The 27,866-nt window shown below is 38.8% G+C and overlaps 1 long non-coding RNA gene across 3 annotated transcripts; it reads left to right on the forward strand.

Moving 5' to 3' along the window:
• Positions 1-1,586: 1,586 nt before the first annotated feature.
• Positions 1,587-27,866, forward strand: LOC139569646 (uncharacterized). 3 transcript variants are annotated; one of them, XR_011673919.1, is made up of 4 exons: positions 7,505-8,255; positions 24,333-24,526; positions 24,660-24,722; positions 25,120-27,866. It is a non-coding gene; the product is annotated as an uncharacterized lncRNA (long non-coding RNA). The 3 variants fall into 3 exon arrangements; XR_011673918.1 differs by lacking the exon at positions 7,505-8,255 and adding an exon at positions 1,587-1,881 and having other exon boundaries at positions 24,333-27,866; XR_011673917.1 differs by having other exon boundaries at positions 7,489-8,255; positions 24,333-27,866.

Consider the following 27,866-nt stretch of genomic DNA (forward strand, 5'->3'; position numbering starts at 1 on the left):
GGCTAACCTGCTCATAGAAATCCAATCCTGACATGGTAGCACTGTGTGATGATCCTTGACCTTTTCTTGACCTTCTATGGCCTTTGCTTGGCAGGAGGGGATCAGGTGGGTGTCTTGGCAAAGGTTGTACATGCATGAAAACATTGGACTTGTCTGACCTCGAGTTTGTTTCACTTTCTGACCCTGTATATCTTTGTTTATTTGTGAAGTTTACTCACTGTTTGTTTTTGACATATCTCATCTCCTTTAAATGTTGTGTGGTGTATGAACGAAATCTGAAGGTCTTGTGTGTTCACTGTGAGAGTAAAAGTGGGCTGCAGCTGCCAAATGCCAAATGTTGGCCAAATGCCGGGGCAAGTCACAATGTGATATGAGACAGCTCATGTCACACATCTTTAGGGTTGTGAAAAGCTGTTCGTCGTGTCTGAAATAGTATTCGAGGTAACCTCAGTTTTACCATGGAAACCTGCAGTACGTTTGCTGAGGCATTACCAACAATGACACACGGCCGATGTGTCGGAGACTGAGGCACTGAAATAGACCGTTGACTTCCTGAAAATAAGCTTTCTCGCCTTTAGCTTTCTCGCCTTTAGTGTAGTCTCAAATTACGAAATATATCAAGAGCATGGAATAACCAATAGTGAAGAAAATAGTATCTCTCTTTCTAGGATTACATTTTTGTCCTTTTATATCTCATGCAATTTCAACATGTGCTTCACAATGTGGTATTTAGGACTTAACAAGTTAATCAGTTATTAATGCGTTTTAACTTGCATGATTAGTCATATCAAAACCATATCAATCAAATCAAATGTATTTATATAGCCCTTCGTACATCAGCTAATATCTCAAAGTGCTGTACAGAAACCCAGCCTAAAACCCCAAACAGCAAGCAATGCAGGTGTAGAAGCACGGAGGCTAGGAAAAACTCCCTAGAAAGGCCAAACCTAGGAAGAAACCTAGAGAGGAACCAGGCTATGAGGGGTGGCCAGTCCTCTTCTGGCTGTGCCGGGTGGAGATTATAACAGAACATGGCCAAGATGTTCAAATGTTCATAAATGACCAGCATGGTCAAATAATAATAATCACAGTAGTTATCGAGGGTGTAGCAAGTCAGCACCTCAGGAGTAAATGTCAGTTGGCTTTTCATAGCCGATCATTAAGAGTATCTCTACCGCTCCTGCGGTAAACACAGTAAATAAGAGCATGTAACTTCAACGCAACATGAGGGCAAAGGGTAGTTATTAAAACTGGGTGAGAAATTTCTCATGTGTTTATGATAGGGATGTAATGATTCACCAATATGCATTGGTCCCCGGCAAAGGACCCCAAACCAATCCAAATGTAGCATGCACCAGAAAAACAAAAAATCGTAAAAAAATCTATTTGAATTGCCTGTACACTATTTTTTTTGCTCAAATTATTATCTAATATTTTTGGGATAACTCTGTCCTCTCCTTCAGTGTCAAACTAAGCAAACTAAGTCGAACTAAGCAGGGGGGCAGCGGTACCGTCGAGGTTAGAGAAGTGGTCAACAATCAGAGCTTTGCCGGATCGAATCCAGTGCTGGCAAAGGAAAAAAATCTGTCAATAAATCAGGTGCCACTTACTGCCGGTGTTCCCTTGAGCAAGGAACTTAACCCCCTAAACTGCTCATTGGGTGCTGCGCTCTGCTCCAGCCTCTCTAATGTGTGTGTATATTGAGTGTTGGATAAAAGCAGAAGACAAATTTCTATCTCGCATGGACTTACAATTTATATCTTAATTATGTTGGCAGTCATTGATCTACAAGTCATTTTGAATGCCGAACAACCCCAGGCAAAATCAGTACCATTGACAAATTGCACACTGTGCACTGCTTCGCATGCTGACCAATGAGAGGTAGGCATATTCCTGATCTGTCACATCTGCGTGTCACCTTTAGCATTCAAATGTTTGTCAAATAGCTTGCACAATATAAAGCTTTATTAGTTGAGTGACAACCAATGTAATTGTCTTGGTTATTTTTATCAAATGCCTGTTGAAAATAAACGTAGTCTAAGCTACCACCGGAGACACAACACTCATCTGGCTATAGGTAGGCTACATGGTGATTGGGGCTTACATTAGATGTTATTTTGATTGCTCAGGTTCACCATCAGCAATAGTTTTGGTAGTTTTGGTTGAAACAATCAGTATATGAGGTTATTTTTAGATATGCAGGGTGAAGTTGCTCATTTCATAACGAGTACAGCAATAACCTTCGCTACCAGCACTGCATGGTAGATGCGGGAGAAGATAAGCTCACGCCGAGTCCATCAAAACTTCCAAAACTTCCTAAACCACTTGATTATGAGACGGGTGAAATCCGAAGTTGTGCTATATATTCATTAGCAATTTTTTTAAGATAAATATTATACATTACTGTCTCTAACACTTTTAATCTGCAAAAAAATGACAAATGATTTATTGGGAGATGGTAAAAAAATACACACACACACAGAGAGAAGTCAGCTCAGACAGATCCTGCTTAGAGAGGCCCAGCTCATGATCTCCATCAGCAACAGAATTTAATTTGGAATGGAAAATGAATAATGTTAGTGCAACAAATGTTAATGCATCAAATTGTATCGCATCGTGCAGAATCCCATCAATTCAATCCTCTGATCGAACCGAATCTCACCAAATCGTTTAAAACTAAAACGTTTCACTCCTGTATTGTATCGGAGCCCATGTATCTACAGTATATAGCCCATGTAGATACCATTTTGTTGTGTTATAAAGTGGGATTAAAATGGATTGAATTGTAGTCTTTGTCAATGATCTACACAACATACTCTGTCATGTCAAACTATAATGGAAAATAAAACACTAATATATCTTTATTAGATAAGTGGCAGCAATTACAGCTGTGAGTCTTTCTGGGTAAGTCTCTGAGAGCTTTGCACACCTGGATTGTACAATATTCAGCCATTATTCTTTTTTTTTTAAATCAAGCTCTGTCATGTTGGTTGTTGATCATTCAAGAACATTCAATGTCGCCTTGGTAAGCAACTCCAGTGTAGTCATTATTTGGCCTTGTGTTTTAGGAAATTCACCTTTCAGCAGGAACATTTCCTAAAACACAAGGGTGGTACTCAGTAATGTGTTGTATTGGATTTGTCCTAACCATAACACTTTGATTCATGACATAAAGTACATTTCTTTGCCACATTTTTTGCAGAATTACTTTTATGCCTTTCTGCAAACAGGATGCATGTTTTGGGAATAATTGTATTCTATACAGGCTTCCTTCTTTTCATTCTGTCATTTATGTTACTATTGTGGAGTAACTATAATGTTGTTGATTCATCCTCAAGTATCTACTGTTTTAAAATCACCATTGGCCTCATGGTAAAATCCCAGAGCGGTTTCCTTCCTCTCCGGCAACTGAGTTAGGAAGGGCGCCTGTATCTTTGTACCCATCTACCAATAGCTGACCTTTCTTGCGAACCATTGAATCTGTGTTTGAAATTCACTGCTCGACCGAGGGACCTTACAGATAATTGTACAGTATGTGTGGGGTACAGAGATTGGATAGTCATTAAATAATCATGTGAATATGTGACTTGTTAAGCACATTTTTACTCCTGAACTTATTTCGACTTGCCATAACAAAACGATTGAATACTTATTGTCTTAAGAAATTTTGGCTTTTCATTTTTAATTCATTTGTATTTAGCTATTGTATTTCGAAACAGCTATTGTATTTCGAAAAACATAATTCCATTTTGACATTATGGGGTATTGTGTGTAGCTCAGTGACACAAAATCGCAATTTAATCAATTTTCAATTCTGTCTGTAACACAACAAAATGTGGAAAAAGGGGAGTGAATATTTTCTGAAAGCACTAATCAAAATACATGATCAACTATTAGAAAAGAATAGAAATTATAAACTAATACTTGTGTTTTCCCAGACATATTAAAAAAGGAAGGACTATACTGTAGGCAGAAAAATGATCTGATGAACCTACAGTATAGGGGAAGTGAAAGAAAAAGGAGAAATGGTCTGATTATCTTGGACAGACTTTTTTCTGTTGTTTCTTTTCACAGTAAGTGCATATGGAGTACATGATGTGGTCACGATAATTATCATAATGAGAGAAAACACCCTTAAAACTTCTTTGTGATTGGGGGCAGCATTTTCACGTTTGGATGAATAGCGTGCCCATAGTGAACTGCCTCCTTGTCACGCCCTGACCTTAGTTATCTTTGTTTTCTTTCTTTATTTGGTTAGGTCAGGGTGTGACGAGGGTGGCATGTTTTTTTTTGTCTTGTCTAGGGGTTTTTGGAAATCTATGGGGTTTTGGTATTGTCTAGGTATGTAGGTCTATGGTGGCCTAAATTGGTTCCCAATTAGAGACAGCTGTTTATCGTTGTCTCTGATTGGGGATCCTATTTAGGTTGCCATTTTCCATTTTGGTTTTGTGGGTTATTGTCTATGTTGATGTTGCATGTCTGCACTCTGTGTTTTATAGCGTTCACGTTCGTTTGTTATTTTGTATAGTTTGTTTGTGTTCTTCGTCTTCTATTAAAAATATGTATTCACATCACGCTGCGCTTTGGTCTCCTCACTACGACGAACGTGACACTCCTACTCTGTCCCAGATGCTAATATATGCACATTATTGTTACTATTGGACATAAACACTCTGAAGTTTCTAAAACTGTTTGAATAATGTCTGTGAGTATAACAGAACTCATATGGCAGGCAAAAACCAGAGGAAAAATCCAAACAGGAAGTGAGAATTCTGAGGCTGGTCGATGTTCAACTCATCGCCTATTCAATTCCCTGTAAGATATGGATCTGTTTGCACTTCCTACGCCTTCCACTAGATGTCAACAGTCTGTAGAACGTAGAATGAAGCCTCTACTGTGATGTTGAGACGGATGGGAGGTGTTTCAGTCATTGGTCTGGCAGAATGCCAGTTCCTGGTCACGCCCATTCCAAACGATATCATCTTGCTTTCCATTACTTCTAGAGACACAAAGGAATTTTCCGGTTGGAACGTTTTTGGATAGTTATGATAATAACATCCTGGAGATTGATTCTCTACTTAGTTTGACCAGTTTATTCGACCTGTAATATAACTTTTTGAAGTTTTCGTCAGAGTTCGCCTGCGTGCTAGCAAAAGTAGCTACTTAGACATAAGTAATGGACATTATCGAACAAAACAACGATTTATTGTTGAACTAGGATTCCTGGGAGTGCATTCTGATGAAGAACATCAAAGGTAAGGGAATATTTAGGATGTAATTTTGTATTTCTGTTGACTCCAACATGGCGGAGAAATGTTGTTATATCAGAGCGCCGTCTCAGATTATTACATGGTGTGCTTTTTCCATAAAGGTTTTTTGAAATCTGACACAGCGGTTGCATTAAGAACAAGTGTATCTTTAATTCTATGTGAAACATGTATCTTTCATCAAAGTGTATGATGAGTATTCTTGTTTTTAGATGTGGCTCTCTGCAATTTCTCCGGATATTTTGGAGGCATTTCTGAACATGGCGCCAAATATAAACTAAGATTTTTGGATATAAATATGCACATTATCGAACAAACCATACATGTATTGTGTAACATGATGTCCTATGAGTGTCATCTGATGAAGATCATCAAAGGTTAGTGATTAATTTGATCTATATTTCTACTTTTTGTGACTGCTATCTTTGGCTGGGAAAATGGCTGTGTTTTTCTGTGGCTATGTACTGAGCTAACATAATCGCTTGGTGTGCTTTCGCCATAAATCCTTTTTGAAATCAGACATGTTGGCTGGATTCACAACATGTGTAGCTTTAATTTGGTGTCTTTCATGTGTGATTTCATGAAAGATTGATTTTTATAGTAATATATCTGAATTTGGCTCGCTACAAAAGCCATTTTCTGGCTTTTGGCCAAGTGGGACGTTTAGCGTCCCACATATCCCAGAGAAGTTTTAAAGCACATTAGTTGCTCTGAAAAGGTATGGGACAACAACTCTGTATGCACGTATCATGAGGTCATTACCATCCATTCTATTTCTATTGCTACCACTTCCCTTTGTTTATGTATCACGAGCATAGCCTTGGACAGTTTTATTAGTTACTGATAGCTTGCAGACACAACCATATTAATGGCAATGACTGCATACTCAACATGGAAATGATGTGCACTCACATGGGATATTATATTATGAATTAATCAATTAGTCAATTAATCAATCAATTATTTTAAAGGTACATATAGAGCTGTTTCAGCAAAGTGAGCCAAATATACACAATATTAGCCAACAATACATATAATGATCCAAAAATATATCTTTACAGAATATTTTTGTTGGTGAGCATTAAGTTTATACCCAGCAAACAGGGGACGTCCTAAGGACATTAGGTGACATTCCCATTAGTTCCCTTTAAGGGATTCATGGAGAACATTCAAGGAATATTAAAACATTACGTTAATAACAGGATGTTCAAGTACAGGTCCAGGTTTGGTTGCAGCATAACATTATAATAAGGTAATTTGATGTCCATTAGGGAACGTTACGAAAAGATTATTATCTGGTTCTGATAGGACGGTATCCATGGGACATTCAATGACCACAGAGGGACATCTCATGATGGTCAAGAGAACCTAACATGAGGGTCCCAAGGGAACGTTCTTTGGGGGACGTTTGTATAGTTCCCTGTAAATTACCAGGACGTCACTAAGGACCATGTCAGGACCTTTTTCAGACATTCTCAGGACTTTCATTTTACTAGTCTTGAGGTCGTGGCGTAATGATCCCAAGGGAACATTCTCTAGGAGACCTTTATCTAGTTCCCTATCAGGATGTCACTGAGGACTATATTAGGACTTTTTTGGGACGTTTTCAGGACTGTAATTTTAATAGTCAGTAGTATGTTGCTGGACGGTCCAAAGGGAACATCCTTGCCAACAAAAATGTGTCGGTAGGACATCCCCAGAACGTCACAAAATGGTCAGCTAAAGAAGTCAGGACGTTGTGTCATGGCCCCCTGGAGGTTTTGTCTAGTTCCCGTTTGTTCCAGAGACATCTTGGGAATATTTTTAGGACGTTCTTGTGATGTTGTGTCATGGACCCCTCAAGGTTTTTCTAGTTCCTGTCTATGAAAACTTCCAAATGGTCTAAACCACTTGATTATGAGAAAGGGGTGAAATCCAAAGTTATGCTATATACTCATTAGCAATTATTTTTAAATAAATATTGATACCTTACTAGCTCTAACACTTTCATCTGCAAAAATTACAATTTAATTAGTGGGTGATGGTGAAAAGCAAACATTGACTGACCCCTCCGCAACTGATAGTGGGGTGGCAAATTCCCAGTTTCCCTTATGGCTCAGATCAGGGTTCTACATACACCATAGACATATACATAGACATATACAGTGCCTTCGGAAGGTTTTCAGACCCCTTGACTTTTTCCACATTTTGTTACCTTACAGCCGTATTCTAAAATGGGTTAAATATTTGTTTTCCCTTAGCAATCTACAGACAATACCCCATAATGACAAAACAAAAACAGGTTTTTAGACATTTTTACTCATTTATAAAACATTTAAAATAGAAATACCTTATTTACATAAGAATTCAGCCCCTTTGCTACGAGACTCGAAATTGAGCTCAGGTGCATCCTGTTTCCATTGATTTTTTATTTAATTTAACTAGGCAAGTCAGTTAAGAACAAATTCTTATTTACAATGACAGCCTACCACGGCCAAACCCGGACGACGCTAGAACAATTGTGCGCCGCCCTATGGGACTCCCGATGACAGAGATTCTCTGGTCTGATGAAACCAACATTGAACACTTTGGCCAGAATGCCAAGCGTCACGTCTGGAGGAGATCTGGCACCATCCCTACGGTGAAGCATGGTGGTGGCAGCATCATGCAGTGGGGATGTTTTTCAGTGGCAGGGACTGGGACGCTAGTCAGGATCGATGCAAAGATGAACAAAGAAAATTACAGAGGTTCTTGATGAAAACCTGCTCCAGAGCGCTCAGGACCTCAGACTGGGGCGAAGGTTCACATTTCAACAGGACAACGACCCTAATCACACAGCTAAGACAATGCAGGAGTGGCTTTGGGACAAGTCCATGAGTGGCCCAGCCAGAACCCGATCGAACATCTCTGGAGAGACCTGAAAATATCTGTTCAGCAACGCTCCCCATCCAACCTCACAGAGCTTGAGAGGATCTGCAGAGAAGAATGGGATAAACTCCCCCAATACAGGTACGCCAAGCTTGTAGCGTCATACCCAAGAAGATTCGATGCTGTAATATCTGCCAATGGTGCTTCAACAAAGTACTGAGAAAAGGGTCTGGAAACTTATGTAAATGTGATATTTGTCCTAAATTTGCTATTTTTTTAAAATAAATTAGCAAACATTTCTAAAAACCTGTTTTTGCTTTATCCTTATGGGGTATTGTGTGTAGATTGATGAGGGAAAAAACAATTCAATACATTTTAGAATAAGGCTGTAACGTAACAAAATGTGGAGACAGTCAAGGGGTTTGTAAGACACTGTACATCATTCACACACACACACACACACACACACACACACACACACACACACACACACACACACACACACACACACACACACACACACACACACACACACACACACACACACACACACACACACACACACACACACACACGAGGGAGAAGTCAGCTCAGACAGATCCAGCTCATGATCTCTATGAATAGCAGAGTTTAATTTAGAATTGAAAGTTAATAATGTTAGTGAAACAAATGTTAGTGCATCAAATCGTATTGCATTGAACAAAATCGCATCGATTTGATCCCCTGACCGAACTGAATCTCACCAAATCGTTTCAAACTAAAATGTATCGCTCCTGTATCGTATTGGAGCCCATGTATCTACGTATATAGCCCACGTAGATACCATTTTGTTGTCTTGCAAAGTGGGATTAAAATTCATTTAATTGTCTTTTTTTTTGTCAACTATCGACAAAAATACTCTGTAATGTCAAAGTGGAAGAAAACTTTAAAATTCAAAAAATGTATATTGGAAAATTAAACAATATATATATTCATTAGATAAGTATTCAAATCCCTGAGTCGATACATGTTAGAATCACCTTTGGCAGCGATTACAGCTGTGAGTCTTTTAGAGCTTTCCACACCTGGATTGTACTATATTTGCCCATTATTCTTAAAAAATTATTCAAGATCTGTCAAGTTGGTTGTTGATCATTGCTAGACAGCCATTTTCAAGTATTTCCATAGATTTTCAAGCTGATTTAAGTCAAAACTGTAACTAGGCCACTCAGGAATATTCAATGTCGCCTTGGTAAGCAACTCCAGTACATAGTTGGCCTTTTATTTATGGAATGTTTCTGCTGAAAGGTCAATTTGTCTCCCAGGGTCTGTTGGAAAACACACTGAACCAAGTTGTTCTCTAGGATTTTGCCTGTGCTTAGCTCTATTCCGTTTCTTTATATCCTACAATCTTTCCTAGTCCTTACAAATGACAAGCATACCCATAACATGATGCAGTCAACACCATGCTTGAAAATATGAATAGTGTTACTTAATGTGTTGGATTTGCCCCAAACATAACGCGTTATACTCAGGACAAAAAGTTTATTTCTTTGCCACATTTTTGCAGTATTACTTTTGTGCCTTATTTCATTCATGTTAGTATTGTGGAGTAACTATAATTTTGTTGATCCATCCTCAGTTATCTTCTATCAAAGCAATGAAATTAACTGTTTTAAAATCACCATTGGCTTCATGGTGAAATCCCTGAGTGGCTTCCTTCCTCTCCGGCAAATGAGTTAGGAAGGGCGCCTGCATCTTTGTAGTGCCTGGGTGTAATAATACACCCTCCAAAGTGTAATTAATAACTGTACCATGCTAAAGGGAATATTCAATGTCTACTCTTTTTTTTAACCCATTTACCAATTGGTGTCCTTCTTTGCGAAACATTGGAAACCTCCCTGGTCTTTGTGGTTGAATCTGTGCTTGAAATTCACTCCTCGACTGAGGGACCTTACAGATATTTGTACAGAATGTGTGGGGTACAGATATGAGGTATGGGTTAGCACATTTTTACTCCTGAACTTATTTAGGCTTGCCATGTAGGCCGTCATTGTAAATAAGAATTTGTTCTTAAATGACTTGCCTAGTTAAATAAAAATAACAAAACAGTTGAATACTTATTGTCTCAAAAAAAATCTGATTTCCATTGTTAATTAATGTGTAAACATTTCTAAAGACAAAATTCCACTTTGACATTATTGGGTATTGTGTGTAGCTGAGTGACACAAAATTGCAATTTAATCAATTTTCAATTCTGGCTGTAACACAACAAAATGTTTAAAAAGTCAAGGGGAGTGAATACTTTCTGAAAGCACTAATCAAAATACATGAACAACTAATAGAAACAAAGACATTATAAACTAATACTTGTGTTTTCTCAGACATACTTAAAAAAAAAGGAAGGACTATTAGACAGAAAAATAATTAAATGGATCTACAGTATAGGGGAAGTGAAAGAAAAAGGAGAAATGGTCTGATTATTTTGGACTTTTTTCTGTGTTTTTTTATATATGTGACCGACCGCCTTAATTCGGTCTTATATAGCAACATTTGATTATTATTTTTTTTACATTGGATAAAAGCAGACACAGAGCTACAAAATGGTTTATCATACACTGTATTTGAGGAACAATGGGAAAGCAATTCTGCTTTGAAAGTTGATAAACGTGTAACCACACATGAAAATGGCACGTGAATGTTTTGGTTCACCTACTGGAGAAAACTTTTGTCTATACCCATTCATCATTGTTCACACCCTCTTAAGCCAGCTCCACCCATCCCTTTAAGAATTCACATGTGAGGTAATGTGCTAAACAGTGAGTAGTGTAGTAAAGATTAAGACTAAAAGTGGTAAAGGTATTGGCCCACAATAAGGAAAAATTCCAGGGAAACAGAATGTGTCCAGAAAAACATATTTTATAAATATTAGACGATGCTTACCAGACACACTTGTCTAAATTATTGGGTCATGTGAAAGAAATGGTATAACCCCAGCCACATCTTGTAAACGATATAGCGAAATGATTACTTGCATTGTAGCAATATCAAAAATAGGTAGTGTTAATGCCAGTAGAGAAAGAACAAAATAATATACAGTTTGTACTAGAACAATACGATATCAGTGATACTGTTGATAGATGAGGTAGTTATATGCATACAATCAGTGGTAGTGTCTGAGCAGCAGGATACAAATATGAATAGTAGCTGCAATATATGGTGTGTGTGTTAGGAGAGAGTCATGTGAATACAGGCACTGCAGATAGTGCTGATGATGTAATGGAATTTTTATGTTTGTGCTTTTCTTATAAATAATCTGGTGAGATTTATTGAAACAAAAACAACAACAGGTGAGGCAAAACTTCAACTTCAATTCATTTGAATGAACTATCAACCATGACCAATATCTGTTTTTTCCTTTTACAGGCAGCCATGTGAAGAAAATAAATGTGCATATTTACCAAAGAGCCCAGGGGACTGGTAATTCCCCCTTTGGACAGATAACTGACTCACATCATGATTCATGCGTCTGAAAATAACAATAACATTGCCTGTTAAATAAAAAATTTACAAATTAGAATAACAATAGTTCATAACTAAATTTCAAGTCTCCTATTATTCACATTTCAATCTTATTATCCAAATTCCAATCTTAATAGTAATAATTTCAACCATTTATTATCCAAATTTCAATCATAATCACAGTTATCATGTCAGTGGGGTAAGCTTTAAGTTTGTAAACCATTTATCTTTGCCACCAGAATTAACATCTGTCATGTGTAGCATGTCCGCTTCTTCATCATAATTTTGACCACTGCATGTATCCTGTTCTAGCAGATTGACAGGCTTAGCAGGATATGTGAAACAGTGCAAAGTACAATTGACTTAATATTGGTGTCTGATAAATCTAAAATATCGCAGAGTGGAGTAATAGTCTATGGAATCAGTGATAATTTGATTACATTTTGCACAAGGAGGATTTTTAAAGATATATTTAAGTGTCACAATACCGTTCGAATCAGAGGACTCAAAAAATACTGTGTAGAAAAGTTTAGGGAGGAAGTGGGTAAAATTGACTGGTCACCTGGTCACCTGTGCTAGATAGTGTAGGGGTGGACAGTGCCTGGGAAGACTTTAAATGTAGATTCCTTGATGTGGTGAATGTGATGGCTCCCATTAGACGGGTCAGGGTAAAGCAGACATCTAGCCCTCGATTTAATCATGAGATTCTAGAATCTATCCAAGCAAGGAATAAGGCCTTTAAAACTTGTTTGGGATAGGGGGCAGTATTTTGACGTCCGGATGAAAAGCGTGCCCAAAGTAAACTTCCTGTTACTCAGGCCCAGAAGCTAGGATATGCATATAATTGGTAGATTTGGATAGAAAACACTAAAGTTTCTAAAACTGTTAAAATAATGTCTGTGAGTATAACATAATTGATATGGCAGGTGAAACCCCGAGGACAAACCATCCCCCCCCAAAAAAAAATTTGGCTTACCACTATTTTCAGTGGCTATCACTTTAATTATAAGGTGAAGTCCTCCCAGATTGCAGTTCTTAGGGCTTCCACTAGATGTCAACAGTCTTTAGAAAGAGTTTCAGGCAGTTTTTTGGAAAAATGACCCAGAAATTGTAGAAATTGTTTTTCTAGGTGGCTCCCATTTTGGCTGTAGTGTTTTAAAGCGCGTGGAAGGGAGCACGTTCTTTGGTATTTTTCTCCGGTAAAGACAAAAACTATTCTCTGTCTTAATAAATCCTCTTGCCACTATAGGGGGTGCTGTTTCAACTTCGACATTTATCGTTCCCAAATTAAACTGCCTCGTACTCAATTCTTGCTCGTACAATATGCATATTATTATTACTATTGGATAGAAAACAATCTCTAGTTTCTAAAACCGTTTGAATTATGTCTGTGGGTGAAACAGAACTCATTCTGCAGCGAAATTCATGACAGGAACTGCGAAGGTCTGAAAACGAGGCTCTGTTCTCAGATCAGTTTAAAGCTCTGTATGTATCCTATGGGTCGACATGAACTGCACCCGCCTTCCCCTGGATGTCAGTAACCAATGAGAATTGGAATGGAGTTTCTACGCAGATCTCAGACCTTATAAAGCCCCAAGGAACGGAGGGAGCTCTCTTTTCGACGTTCGTCAGGACGCAAAGCAAGACCTCAGGATGGCATTTTGAAACGCTCAGTTATCGGCCTTAGATATGTCCGTCTGTAATTTAATTCGATATAGGTGTTAGAAACATCATAACGAAGTTATTTTAAACCGAGTTATATCAGTTTATGCGAGTATATTGCGATTTTCGGAATTTCCTTAGTATTGCGTTTTGAACATTTGGGCATGTCTGCGCCACATAGCTATTGTTAGCTGCTAGTTCCAAAGTTGAAGAGGACGTTTTACAACCGAGCAACAATTCTTTTGGACAAAGGACAACTTGCCCAAGATTCTGATGGAAGCTCGTCCAAAAGTAAGAGCTATTTATGATGTTATTCCGTATTTATGTGGAAAAATGTAAAAGGATTTGTCCGCCATTAATTGCGGCACTAGTCTGGCTGTAACGCACACTGTATGTCTAGTAACGTTAATTTTAAAAATCTAACACAGCGGTTGCATTAATAACTAATGCATCTTTCATTTGCTGTCCAACCTGTATTTTTTAGTCAAGTTTACGATTATTTATTGATTAGATTAGGTGCCTCTCCAAGATGGCGCCGGCCAGAATGCATGAAATGTTGCTACTGGTCACATTGTATAACCACGATTTGTGCTGCTAAATATGCACATTTTCGAACAAAACCTATATGCATTGTGTAATATGATGTTACAGGACTGTCATCTGATGAAGTTTATCAAGGTTAGTCAAATTATATATCTTTTGCTGGATTGTTACGATCGCTAACATTTGCTGCTGGTAAATGCGGTTGTGTTTCTGGCTATTGTGGTAAGCTAATATAATGCTATATTGTGTTTTCGCTGTAAAACACTTAAAAAATCTGACATATTGGCTGGATTCACAAGATGTTGGGCTTTCATTTGCTGTACGCTGTGTATTTTTCAGAAATGTTTTATGATGAGTAATTAGGTATTTGACGTTGGTCTCTGTAATTATTCTGCCTGCATCGACACTATTTCAGATTGCAGCTGCAATGTAGAACTGTGATTTATACCTGAAATATGCAAATTTTTCTAACAAAACATATGCTATACAATAAATATGTTATCAGACTGTCATCTGATGAAGTTTTTTCTTGGTTAGTAGCTATTTATATCTTTATTTGGTCGAATTAGTGATGGCTACCTATGCAGGAAAAAAATGGTGGGGAAAAAAAGTTGTGTCTTTTGCTATGGTGGTTAGCTAATAGAAATACATATTGTGTCTTCCCTGTAAAACATTAAACAAATCGGAAATGATGGCTGGATTCACAAGATGTGTATCTTTCATCTGGTGTCTTGGACTTGTGATTTAATGATATTTAGATGCTAGTATTTACTTGTGACGCTATGCTAGGCTATGCTAGTCAGCTTTTTTACTGATGGGGGTGCTCCCGGATCCGGGTTTGGGAGGAATTAGAGGTTAAATTTTATTGTGTATTTCCGCGTATTAAGGTACCTAAGGTTTGATTATAAATGTTGTTTGACTTGTTTGGAAAAGTTTATTAGTAACGTTTGGGATTCAGTTTGTATGCATTTTGAAGGAGGGAAACTGGGTGTATTATTGACTGAAGTGCGCCAGCTAAACTCAGTTTATATGGATATAAAGAAGGACATTATCGAACAAAAGGACCATTTGTGATGTAACTGGGACCTTTTGGAGTGCCAACAGAAGAAGATCATCAAAGGTAAGGCTTTTATTATATTGCTATTTCTGAGTTTTGTGTCACACCTGCCTGGTTGAAAAATGTTTTCAATGGTTTTGTATGCGGGCGCTATCTTCAGATAATCGCATGGTTTGCTTTCGCTGTAAAGCCTTTTTGAAATCTGACACAGCGGCTGGATTAAAAAATGTAAGAACTCTAAAGAGCAGCATGATTTTGTCCTATATAAACATCACAGAAATGAAGCACAGAGGAGGATGGATGAAGCTAAGAGGGGTTACTTTGCTGAGAAAATCATGACCCTAAAAATCTTTGGAAATCATTTAAGGAACTAGGCTGTAGTAGTACTACCAAAAACAAACTAAACAGTATTGGACTGAACATCAAAAGGGAGATGGTATATGAAAAAGCAGAGGTTTCCAATGAATTCAATTCTTTTTTTTACTTCTGTTGCCAGCAAGCTGGTTAGCAAGCTGCCCACCAGTTCTGGTTTGTATGGAAGCAACCAAGTCAATAAGTATTATGTAGAGTTAGAGGTTCAGCCAAACTCTTTTTCTTTTGCAAAGGTAGCAACAGCCAAAATGGTCAGTATGCTGGCAGAGCTTAAATGCACCAAAGCCACAGGCCTGGAAAATATTCCTGCAAGGTTTGTAATAGATTCTGCTGAGCAAATTGGCCCTTGTATTACGCACATCGTTAATCTCTCTCTTGAACAAGGCACCTTTCCCAGGGACATGAAACAAGCTAAAGTTATACCTCTGTATAAGAAGGGGATAAAGTCTGACCCTGGGAATTATAGGCCTGTATCTATCCTCTGTGTAACATCAAAGATCCTGGAGAGAATTGTACATGAGAAAATTTATGAATATGTTAACAAACAGGGTCTAATGTATGATTTTCAGTCGGGTTTTAGAAAAACATACTCCACTGATTCATGTCTACTTTACTTGACTGACTTCATCAGGAAAGAGATTGATGGGGGAAATCTGTGTGGAATGGTACTGCTTGACCTACAGAAGGCCTTTAATACAGTTAACCACTGTCTCCTAATCTCCAAACTGGAGGCACTGGGGTTAAGCAGTATCCCTCTAGCCTGGGTAAAGTCCTATTTATCAGGAAGGGAGCAAGTAGTAGAGGTTAATGTTTCACTGTCTCAGGCAAAACCAATGAGTTGTGGCATTCCGCAGGGGAGCTTTCTTGGGCCTCTGATGTTTTTATTGTATATTAACGATATGAAAGATGCTTTTTCTTGCCGTCTTTTTCTTTATGTGGATGACTCACAAAAGTAAAACTATGTTAGAGAGCATACTTGGCACAGAGCTTACTAACATTAGCAAATGGCTTGGAGATAATAAGCTATCTCTGCACTTAGGGAAAACTGAAGCAATTATTTTTGGATCCAGACCTAAATTGTGTAGGTTGTCTGAAATCAGAGTGGAGTTAGGGGGTGAGGTGCTGACTACTAAAACCTCTGTTAGCTACTTGGGATGTATCCTTGATGGAAGCTTGGGAGGTGTGAGCATGGCCAATAAGGTGCTAGGGAAGGTTAATGCCAGGACTACGTTTTTGGCTAGAAAGTCCAAGCTGCTTGATAAGGACTCCATGAAAGTGCTAGCTACTGCCCTCATTCAATGCCATTTTGACTATGCTAGTACTTCCTGGTTTGGGGACTTATTTAAACTTATGAAGGGGAAGCTCCAGATATCCCAGAATAAGCTGATCAGGGTAGTATTGAAGGTGAGTCCACGTACTCACATAGGCAGGAGCTGCTTTCAGGAACTAAACTGGCTGCCTGTTGAGGCTAGGGTGTCCCAGGTTAGACTAGGTTTGGTTTACAGGAGTATTTATGGTCCTGCGCCCAGATATCTAAGTCATTACTTTCTTCGTGTTAGGGATGCACACAATCACAGCACCAGATCAGCTGTTGCTGATGTGTGCTTATACAGGTTCAGGAGTAATGCTGGGAAAGGTACTTTCTTGTATACTAGAGCCTCAGAATGGAATGAGTTGCCTCTGCCTATAAAACAATGTCCTCTCTGGACAGCTTTAAAAAATAAAGTAAAAATATATTTGATGTCTTCTGTGGCCATATGAATAACCCCTATGATGTAACTGGGACGATGAGATAGATGTTCTTCTTCTATGTTTTTGTTTTATTATTTCACTGCTATACTGTGTTTGATCTTGTCTAGCCATCTTGTCTCAAGAGGACCACAATGGAAATAAGTCCCAGACTTTGTGTGTTATCCTCTATGATTTTATTAATGTGCATGTATGGCTTTTAAGTTTTATGTGTGCTTGTTTAAAAAAAAAAAAATGGTCGAATTAATAAACTAAACTTACTTTGTCTTTGTCTGCACACTTCAGCAAAAATGTTTTTTTTCTCCACAGAATTTGTATATAACCCCATATGCTGGGCATTTTGCTCTTGCATGTGTTGATCCACATGACATGCACCCTTCTTTATGTTTATGTTATTTTTCCATTTTCTATAGACATGGTCTGTGTATTTGTTCTGATTGGCATAATTGACACATTCTGCCTGTTCAGGGACAGTGTTCATCTTTTTTAATTGGATTTACGTCTGTTCGCTTGCTCTGCATATATCTATGGGTTTAGTCAGAGTAAGTTGTGGTTCGCGCAGCACACTTGCTCTTACTCTTTACAGCCCATCACAAGTCTGTCTCTGATAATTTTGTCTCTCATGGACCCGAAATCACATGAATATGACAATTGACGCAACCGTACAACATATTGACCAGACGTCTCTGCTTGAGTTTGTTCAAGTGTTAAAAATGAATCTTTCATAAATCACATTACGGGTGGGTTCAAAATGTCTTTGTAAAACATCCCCCCAAAAATCTACCCTCTTCCCCCAGATCTAGGTGCCGCAGAAGCATATGGCAGGTCTCTCCAGAGATGTTAGATCGGGTCCGAGCTCTGGCTTGGCCACTCAAGGACATTCAGAGACTTCTCCCTAATCCACTCCTGCGTTGTCTTGGCTGTGTGCATAGGGTCATTGTTCTGTTGGAAGGTGAAACTTCATCCCAGTCTGAGGTCCTGAGCACTCTGGAGCAGGTTTTCATCAAGGATCTCTGTGTTCTTTGCTCTGTTCATCTTTCCCTCCATCCTGACTAGTCTCCCAGCCAGTCCCTGCTGCTGAGAAACATCCCTACAGCATGATGCTGCCACCACCATGCTTCACCGTAGGGATGGTGCCAGGTTTCCTCCAGACGTGACGTTTGGCATTCAGGCCAAAAAGTTAAATCTTGGTGTCATCAGACCAGAGAATCTTGTTTCTCATGGTCTGAGTCCTTTAGAAGAGTGTTGTGCCTCGACACAATCCTGTCTCGGAGCTCTATGGACAATTTCTTCAACCTAATGGCTTGGTTTTTGCTCTGACATGCCCAGTCAACTGTGGGACCTTATATAGACAGCTGTATGCCTTTCCAAATCATGTCCAATCAATTGAATTTACCACAGGTGGACTCCAATCAAGTTGTAGAAACATCTCAAGGATGATCAATGGAAACAGGATGAACCTGACCTCAATTTCGAGTCTCATAGCAAAGGGCCTGAATAGTTATGTAAATAAGTTATTTCTGTTTTTGATTTTTAATAAATGTGCACAAAAAAACTAAAACCTGTTTTCACTTTGTCATTATGGGATATTATGTGTAGATTGATGAGATAATATATATATATTTTTTTAAACACTTAGAATAAGGCTGTAATGTAACAAAAAAATAAAACATAACAGTGAAGTCTGAATATTTTCCAAATGCACTGTATACAATACATGACCAAATGCTCGAACATTTCATTCCAAAATCATGGGCATTAATATGGAGTTGGTCCCCCCTTTGCTGCTATGACAGCCTCCACTCTTCTGGGAAGGCTTTCCACTAGAACATTGCTACGGGAACTTGCGGTTGGGGTTGGGCACTGATGTTGGACGATTAGGCCTGGCTCGCAGTCGGCGTTCTAATTCATCCCAAAGGTGTTCGATGGGGTTGAGGTCAGGGCTCTGTTCAATGCCAGTCAAGGTCTTCCACACGGATCTCGACAAACCAATTTGTCAAACCAAAGTCAGAAAAGCAATAAAATTAATCGCTTACCTTTGATAATCTTCGGATGTTTCCAATCACGAGACTCCCAGTTACACAACAAATGTTATTTTTGTTCGATAAATATTACTTTTAGCACAAAAGACCGCCATTTGGGTTGCGCATTATGTTGAGAAAACAAAAGCCTTGTTCCGTTCGACAAATTCCAAAAAGTATCCGTAATGGTCGTAGAAACATGTCAAATGTTTTTATAATCAATCCTCAGGTTGTTTTTAACAAACATAATCGATAATATTTCAACCGGACCATAACCTATTCTTTAAAAGAGAAAAGGAAAATGGGGAGCACCTCTCTCGCGCGCAGGAAACATTGAGGACACCTGACTACTTATGAAACATCTCGCTCATTTTTCAAAATAAAAGCCTGAAACTACGTCTAAAGCCTGGTCAAAGCCTGAGGAAGCCATTGGAAAAGGAATCTGGTTGATACCCCTTTAAATGGAGGATAGACGGTCCAGGAAACACAGATAAAAAAATATATATATCACTTCCGGGTTATATTTTCTCAGGTTTTCGCCTGCAGAATAAGTATGTTATACTCTCAGACAATATTTTGACAGTTTTGGAAACTTTGGAGTGTTTTCTATCCTAATCTGTAAATTCTACGCATATTCTACGCATATTCTACGATCTGGTTCAGAGAAAATGTCAGTTTACGTTGGGAACGTTATTTAAAAAAAAATAAAAAATCTGACTCCTAGCGCTAAGAGGTTAAGTATCTTGCTAGCTGGATCAAATTCTCCACTTGCTAGCTAGCGAAATGTTTAGCAACATTAGCCAACTTAACAGATCAAATAATTGAGTATGGTGTGAAAATTAGCTTGCTAATAAAGTCAGACAGCTAACGTTAGCTAGCAAATGTTACAACATCAGATGAGCTAACGTTAGTAACCTAACCAATTCGCTATAGTATTAACTGTTATACGACTCCTTGCTGTTCCTCAAGTTATAATGCATTAGTTGCTTACTGGACCCTGGCAATCTGTGTGAAATGTTAACTAGCTAACAAACAAACTATCTGTGAACTAATGTTTTCCCTCTACAGTATGTGGTTCATTTTCAGAATGAGAGAATGATGCATTGCTTGTTAAACAAGTGGATTCAGGGATCAAGTGTAGCTGGGCCTGGCTTAAGCTGGATGCCACTATGGAGGTGAAAGGAACACCACACACTTTCCCTCTTTCTCACTTTTTCAATACAGTGGATAAAAAGGGGTATGCCAGGTGTACTCTCTGCCTGAAAGAGATCAATTATGCCAACAAAGGGTATCATGCTCTGCTGGCACATTGTAGAACAGATGTCCACAGGCAGAAAGTGTACAATGTAATAATGTGCAGTGTAGGCCAAAGATATTGCTTTCGTTGTGTTGAACTTGACAGTAACACTTGTGTGTGTGTGTGTGAGGGGGGATTATTAAATGTTTTACTCAGTAGTAGCCTTGTGCACTTGATCAATGTCTAATATAGTGGCCACTATAATAGAGCAAAAATAGAATGCCTGTTTGTTTCATTCTATTTCTACTTTTAAGATGTTTTTCCCCAAGTGCAATATTTAGATGAGTGTGGTCACAAGCGTGCTATTATAAAGGCGGCCATGGCTAACTGCAATATTAGTGTATTGTTTTTTTTCTCAAGACTTGAGTGTCATTTGAAGTAAAGTGTATGCAACAAATAACACTGGATTGCTTTCTTAATTTTTTTTAGCTGTGAGTTAGGTTCAAATTAACCACTTTATTTTACACACAGAGACTCATTGTGTAGATCATATTCTTTGTTGTTTAATTAATTAAAACCTGCATTTCCCCCTAGCAGGGATTTTTTTGCATGTTTCAGTGCAAAAAAAAAGTGTTACCTTTTTGGGCCCTGACCAGTTTGCATCCCTGTTTAAAGGAACATTCATCTATTTTCAGACATTCAAACAATTAATGTATATTATATTTGCATATTTTATTTGATGAAAATGTATTTTAAAAAATCCCTGTGGGCCTAAGGCACTGCATCAACCGACCGTGACTGGGGGTCGCATAGGCGGCACACAATTGGACCAGCATCGTCCAGGTTAGGGGAGGGTTTGGCCGCTGGGGCTTTACTTGGCTCATCGTGCTCTAGCGACTCCTTGTGGCGGGCTGGGCGCCTGCAGGCTGAATTCGGTCAACAGTTGAACAGGCGGGTCATGTTTCGGAGGACGCATGACTCGACATTGGCCTCTCCCGAACCCGTTGGGGAGTTACAGCGATGAGACACAAGATCGTAATTGAACTTGGGAGAAAAAAGGGGGTGAAATACAACAATAACAAAAAAAAACTCCCTGGTGGAGGAGGAATAATGGTCTAGGGCTGTCTTTTATGGTTCAGGCTAGGCCCCTTAGTTCCAGTGAAGGGAAATCTTAACACTACAGCATACAATGACATTCTAGATGACGACATTCTGTGGCTTCAAACTTTGTGGCAACAGATTGGGGGAGGCCCTTTCCTGTTTCAACATGACAATGCCCCTGTGCACAAAGCGATGTCCATACAGAAATGGTTTGTCAAGATCAAAGTGGAAGTAGGCCTATTTCTCAATCTAGCTGTATTTTTTAAGGCACTTTACTACACTTGTGGAAATATTTCACGGAAATATTTACCTTGTTTGGCACAGATTTGCTTTTTGAGATAAAATACTTCCAGCACTGTGTAAACACTGTAAGTGACTCTCCAAGAAGGAGAGTGCTGCATCAGATGACCTGGCCTCCACAATCACCCGACCTCAACCCAATTGAAATGGTTTGGGATGAGTATGACCGCAGAGTGAAGGAAAAGTGAAGGAAGGAAGGAAAAGCAGCCAACATGTGCTCAGCAGATGGGAATTCCTTCAAGACTTGGAATAGCATTCCAGGTGAAGCTGGTTGAGAGAATGCCTAGCGTATGGAAAGCTGTCATCAAGGCAAAGAGTGGCTATTTGAAGAACCTTAATATAAAATATATTTTGATTTGTGTAACACTTTTTGGGTTACTACATGATTCCATATGTGTTATTTCATAGTTTTGATGTCTTCACTATTATTCTATGATGTAGGCAATAGTACAAATTAATAAAAACACTTGAATGAGTAGGCGTGTCCAAACTTTTGACTGGTACTGTCTCTTCTAGTAATTGTCGTGGGGTTTTATATGATGACTTTTAAAAACCTATTTAGGAAAACATTTATTTTGTATAGGTAACATTTTCAGAACATACACGTTTCTTATAATACTCATCTGGGCCAACTATAATTCATATATTTTGTCTAATATACAGTGGGGCAAAAAAATATTTAGTCAGCCACCAATTGTGCAAGTTCTCCCACTTAAAAAGATGAGAGAGGCCTGTAATTTTCATCATAGGTACACTTCAAATATGACAGACAAAATGAGAAAAGAAATCCAGAAAATCACATTGTAGGATTTTTTATGAATTTATTTGCAAATTATGGTGGAAAATAAGTATTTGGTCAATAACAAAAGTTTACCTCAATACTTTGTTATATACCCTTTGTTGGCAATGACAGAGGTCAAACGTTTTCTGTAAGTCTTCACAAGGTTTTCACACACTGTTGCTGGTATTTTGGCCCATTCCTCCATGCAGATCTCCTCTAGAGCAGTGATGTTTTGGGGCTGTTGCTGGGCAACACAGACTTTCAACTCCCTCCAAAGATTTTCTATGGGGTTGAGATCTGGAGACTGACTAGGCCACTCCAGGACCTTGAAATGCTTCTTACGAAGCCACTCCTTCGTTGCCCGGGCGGTGTGTTTGGGATCATTGTCATGCTGAAATACCCAGCCACGTTTCATCTTCAATGCCCTTGCTGATGGAAGGAGGTTTTCACTCAAAATCTCACGATACATGGCCCCATTCATTCTTTCCTTTACACGGATCAGTCCTCCTGGTCCCTTTGCAGAAAACAGCCCCAAAGCATGATGTTTCCACCCCCATGCTTCACAGTAGGTATGGTGTTCTTTGGATGCAACTCAGCATTCTTTGTCCTCCAAGCACGACGAGTTGAGTTTTTACCAAAAAGTTCTATTTTGGTTTCATCTGACCATATGACATTCTCCCAATCTTCTTCTGGATCATTCAAATGCTCTCTAGCAAACTTCAGATGGGCCTGGACATGTACTGGCTTAAGCAGGGGGACACATCTAGCACTGCAGGATTTGAGTCCCTGGCGGCGTAGTGTGTTACTGATGGTAGGCTTTGTTACTTTGGTCCCAGCTCTCCGCAGGTCATTCACTAGGTCCCCCCGTGTGGTTCTGGGATTTTTGCTCACCGTTCTTGTGATCATTATGACCCCACGGGGTGAGATCTTGCGTGGAGCCCCAGATCGAGGGAGATTATCAGTGGTCTTGTATGTCTTCCATTTCCTAATAATTGCTCCCACAGTTGATTTCTTCAAACCAAGCTGCTTACCTATTGCAGATTCAGTCTTCCCAGCCTGGTGCAGGTCTACAATTTTGTTTCTGGTGTCCTTTGACAGCTCTTTGGTCTTGGCCATAGTGGAGTTTGGAGTGTGACTGTTTGAGGTTGTGGACAGGTGTCTTTTATACTGATAACAAGTTCAAACAGGTGCCATTAATACAGGTAACGAGTGGAGGACAGAGGAGCCTCTTAAAGAAGAAGTTACAGGTCTGTGAGAGCCAGAAATCTTCCTTGTTTGTAGGTGACCAAATACTTATTTTCCACCATAATTTGCAAATAAATTCATTTAAAAATCCTACATTGTGATTTTCTGGATTCTTTTTCTCATTTTGTCTGTCATAGTTGAAGTGTACCTATGATGAAAATTACAGGACTCTCTCATCTTTTTAAGTGGGAGAACTTGCACAATTGGTGGCTGACTAAATACTTTTTTGCCCCACTGTATGTTATACCATATCTTTGTAGGAAAATCACCACAATCATGTATTCAATTGTGTTTGCCACATAAGGAATATAAGTTAACACATACAAATACACCACTGACATATGTCAAAACAAGCTACAATACATGCAAAGAGACCATGTTTTCTTTTTTTTATGGTTAGACTACCAGAGGTGGTTTCTACTTATTTTATATTCCTGAATACCATTATGGTGTTTTTGCATTTATACGTTTATAAGTAATGTGGTCATTAGTATTATTACAATTAGCTTTCTATTGATTGTAATTTTCTCATTTGTATTTCTAATAAATTATGAATAATTTAGTATTGTATATTTAACTGTGTTCACATTGAAACCCAGAAGCCCGTGTTTAGTTGCCAGATAACCAATTTTTGCATTTGTTTTTGCAGGAGCTTGAACACATGCAATGTAAAATCTGCAAATTTGCCCGCTTCAATCAAGAGGTCCTTCTGAAACACTGTCAAATAGGAGGAGCAAACTGGCCCTGTCTTTACTCTGATTGTGTCTGTACCTTTAACTACGGGATTGGTGTCCCTAAACCGGGACGGTTGTTGCTAAGGTGGGCTAATGTGACTAGAATGACGTAAGTAACAGCCAACTTTCCAGGACATAGACATGTCTTATATGGGTAGAAAGCTTAAATGCTTGTTAATCTAACTGCAGTGTCCAATTTAATGTAGCTATTATAGTGAAAAAATGCCATGCTATTTTTTTAGGAGAGTGCACAACAACAAAACACTTTTATCACGTCAACTGGTTTGGTACATTCACCTCTGAAGGTAAATAATATACTTACATTCAGTAATCTTGCTCTGATTTGTCATCCTGTGGGTCCCAGAGATAAAATGTAGCATAGTTATGTTTGAAAAAATAAATTTTTATATCAACTGTAGGAACTGGGTTCTACAGTTTGAACCCTTGCTGTCTCTGTTTTTATATATGCAAACAGTATTACACGTTTCTAAAAGTGCAACACAGAATGTATTATTTTTGTTGTTGTTGATATTTTGCACTTTTCCAAATTTCATCTGCTTCAAAATATACTGAACTCAGAGATATTTACTAAACATAACATAAAAATCGATGGTGTTGTTCAAGAACTTACTGATGCAATATTCTAAACAAATCCTTTCAGCAAAGGCCTTTGATTAGTTTTCTTTTTGTTGCCATCAACAGATCTGTGTTGAAATTAAGTGCATCACCAACGTGGAACTGCTGGAGACATTCAGAGCATCTTTAGACCAGCACTCGCCTCAAACTGTACCGAGCAAGAAGGGGAGCTCTTGGACAGGAGATCCAAGACGTTGTATATTAACACCTGACTGTCCTTGCTTAGAACCTAGTCTAACCTTGCCATTTTAAGACACAGGTTTATCATATCCTGGTGAAAGCCATACACAACTCTATTTATAGGACAGGAAAATCTACCTGGCATGATTTTCAACCCCCAAAATTACTGATCCATTTCACTTCCCTCTCAGAATTGACACTAGCTGTGGTTTGTTCTGGACTCAGTCTGCCAATTTAAATGTGCGGGTGGTGTATGGTAGCTCAAGGGAACACCTCAAAATGCTTAATGTAAAATATGTTTTGTTTTCTGAATTTTTATAATGAGTATTTCTGTATTTGAATTTGGCGCCCAGCAGTTTCACTGGCTGTTGAAGAGGTGGGATGCTAACTTCTCACGTACCCTAGAGAGATAAATCCGCGCTGCCCTCAAACCAAGGCATGCAGCCTGTTTTTATTTATAGACTATTTTCTAGACTATTTTTTTATTTTCTAAGAACAGTTTGAATTAAGGTGTGTTCCGCCTCATTCATTCACATAAAAGTAGTCATTTTTAATTTTGCGGACCAATAAGTGCTAGAGGCGTCACTACAGACACCCAGGCTCAAATCTAGACTGCGTTTCTATCAAAGTAAGTGCCTTATTATGTTATTATAGTTTATGTATGTCGTGTTATACCATTTCTACTGTAGCCCACTGTGTATGGAGCATAATATATTTGTGTATATTCCTTCTAACCGCGGACATGCGAGGTAACGTTACTCATTTCATAACCTTTATGGTGTTATAGTCAATTGTGCTTATGTAGCTAGTTACATTCTTCTATTAGCTCTGTAAAAGAATGCTAATTGCGTCAGAAGTATTGACTTGTTGTAATTTGAAAATATATTCTTGTACCACTTGGTCGTGAGTGCATTCCACAAAGCTGTTTATCATGTCCGCCTTATCCACTGCCTCCATTTTGATGTTATAGTCAAGCACGCAGTCTGGTTAGATTTTTCTCTCTCCCGTCAGGTGGCCCACCTTTCCTGTGGCCATTATTGTTGCTGTATGGACAGTGGAGGGGACATGGATACCTCGTTTGTCATGCCACTTTACTAACAGCTGTTGACATTTCTTATTTTGTATAACGTGTCATTTAGAATGGCAGTAGCATTGTTGATGAAATGCAGTCATCGCAGCAGAACTAGGAAGCGGTCTTGGGAAAAGAGGGTGGCAAAGAAGGGAGTAGCAAACATAGGATCTGTGCTTCAGTATTCTCTTAGGGAGTTCTTCTTTACTATCCCCATGAGAAGGACTGTCACCAGGAAGGTATGCATTTCACTAATTGTGGTTGTCCCCCCTACTCCTGGCTCTCTCTTCTCCTGTAGCTCCAAGGCATAGCGATTGGTGTCTGTTATGTCACCCACCAGCTCCTCTGTCAGAAAGAACTTGAAGCACTCTGCCTCAGATGGAAATGGCAAGGGGCAATGCACTCCAGACTGGGAGTCAAAGCAAACAGCAGGGCCAGGAGGGGTGAAATGGCTGGCAGCCTTCCAGCTACCACAGAACTCCTGTACTTCATCCATTGTCTGTCTGCCTCCATCACCACCAGCATCTTCAAAGGGACCTGGGACTTCGTCAGTGGACAAGGGTCCTCAGATTCAGGTTTCTCAATGGCTACAAGGTTGGGGGGCAGCTCCTCACGGTCACTGTCAGAATCTGATTCCTGACTTTCATACTAAGACTCATTGTCAGAATTTAAAGAAATCTCCAGAATTTCCGCATATGTGAGTTGTCTCCTTTTGAAAGACATTGCTAATGCTACAGCTTATCTCACTAGCTACATACATAAACAACAACACTGAATGGCTCAGAGTGGGAGTGAGAGGTTACGTGATTGACAGCCGGCACGCGCCACTTGTGTAAATAAATCACTATCAGAAAATGTTTGTGGTAATTATTTATATATTTACTGTTTGATTCACATGTTTTTAATTACCGGTGACAAATCATGCATTCTGATTCTTGCATAGATTGTAATGGGCACATATGTGTGTAAAATACTTTTTTGAAGGTTGTACTGATTATGATGAGCTAAGCTAATTCCAGCTGTGTGTGGAGCCGTGTTTGTTGACATACAATGCATTCTGGGTTTCACATAATCGTCTTTCGGACCAAAGATGTTATAACAAAATGAGGTGAGTAAAGGTTCACTCATTTTTTGAGAACTTCCGGAAATGAATGGTGGGATGTGAACGATGGTAGACGACACACCCCCTTCAACATGCATACTATAAACTGACCAAACTCATCTTGTCTTCTCTTATTATCTTTGGTTTCTGTGAGAGAGAAAAAGCATGTCGGATTACTTTCGATTTCTAGAGAGTGTTTTACTCAATTATTTCGATCAATGGTGAGCTCACCCGTGATGTGATTAATTATAAATAGTAATTTCTATTAGCTATTTCATTTAGTAGTTTATGTCAGCTGAGAGTTATACAAATATGACCGCTTGTGTTAAGTCAATCTTTCCTCCGTTAGCGCTAGGACAAATGTAACCTACATTTTCCCGGTTTGCATGATTGTGTTATGCTGTAGATACTTCTGTGAATGTCTGAACACTGAATCCAAAAATAAACTGCTGACATTCTGGA

This window comes from Salvelinus alpinus, chromosome 3 (assembly GCF_045679555.1).
Source record: "Salvelinus alpinus chromosome 3, SLU_Salpinus.1, whole genome shotgun sequence".
NCBI classification, from domain to species: Eukaryota; Metazoa; Chordata; class Actinopteri; order Salmoniformes; family Salmonidae; genus Salvelinus; species Salvelinus alpinus.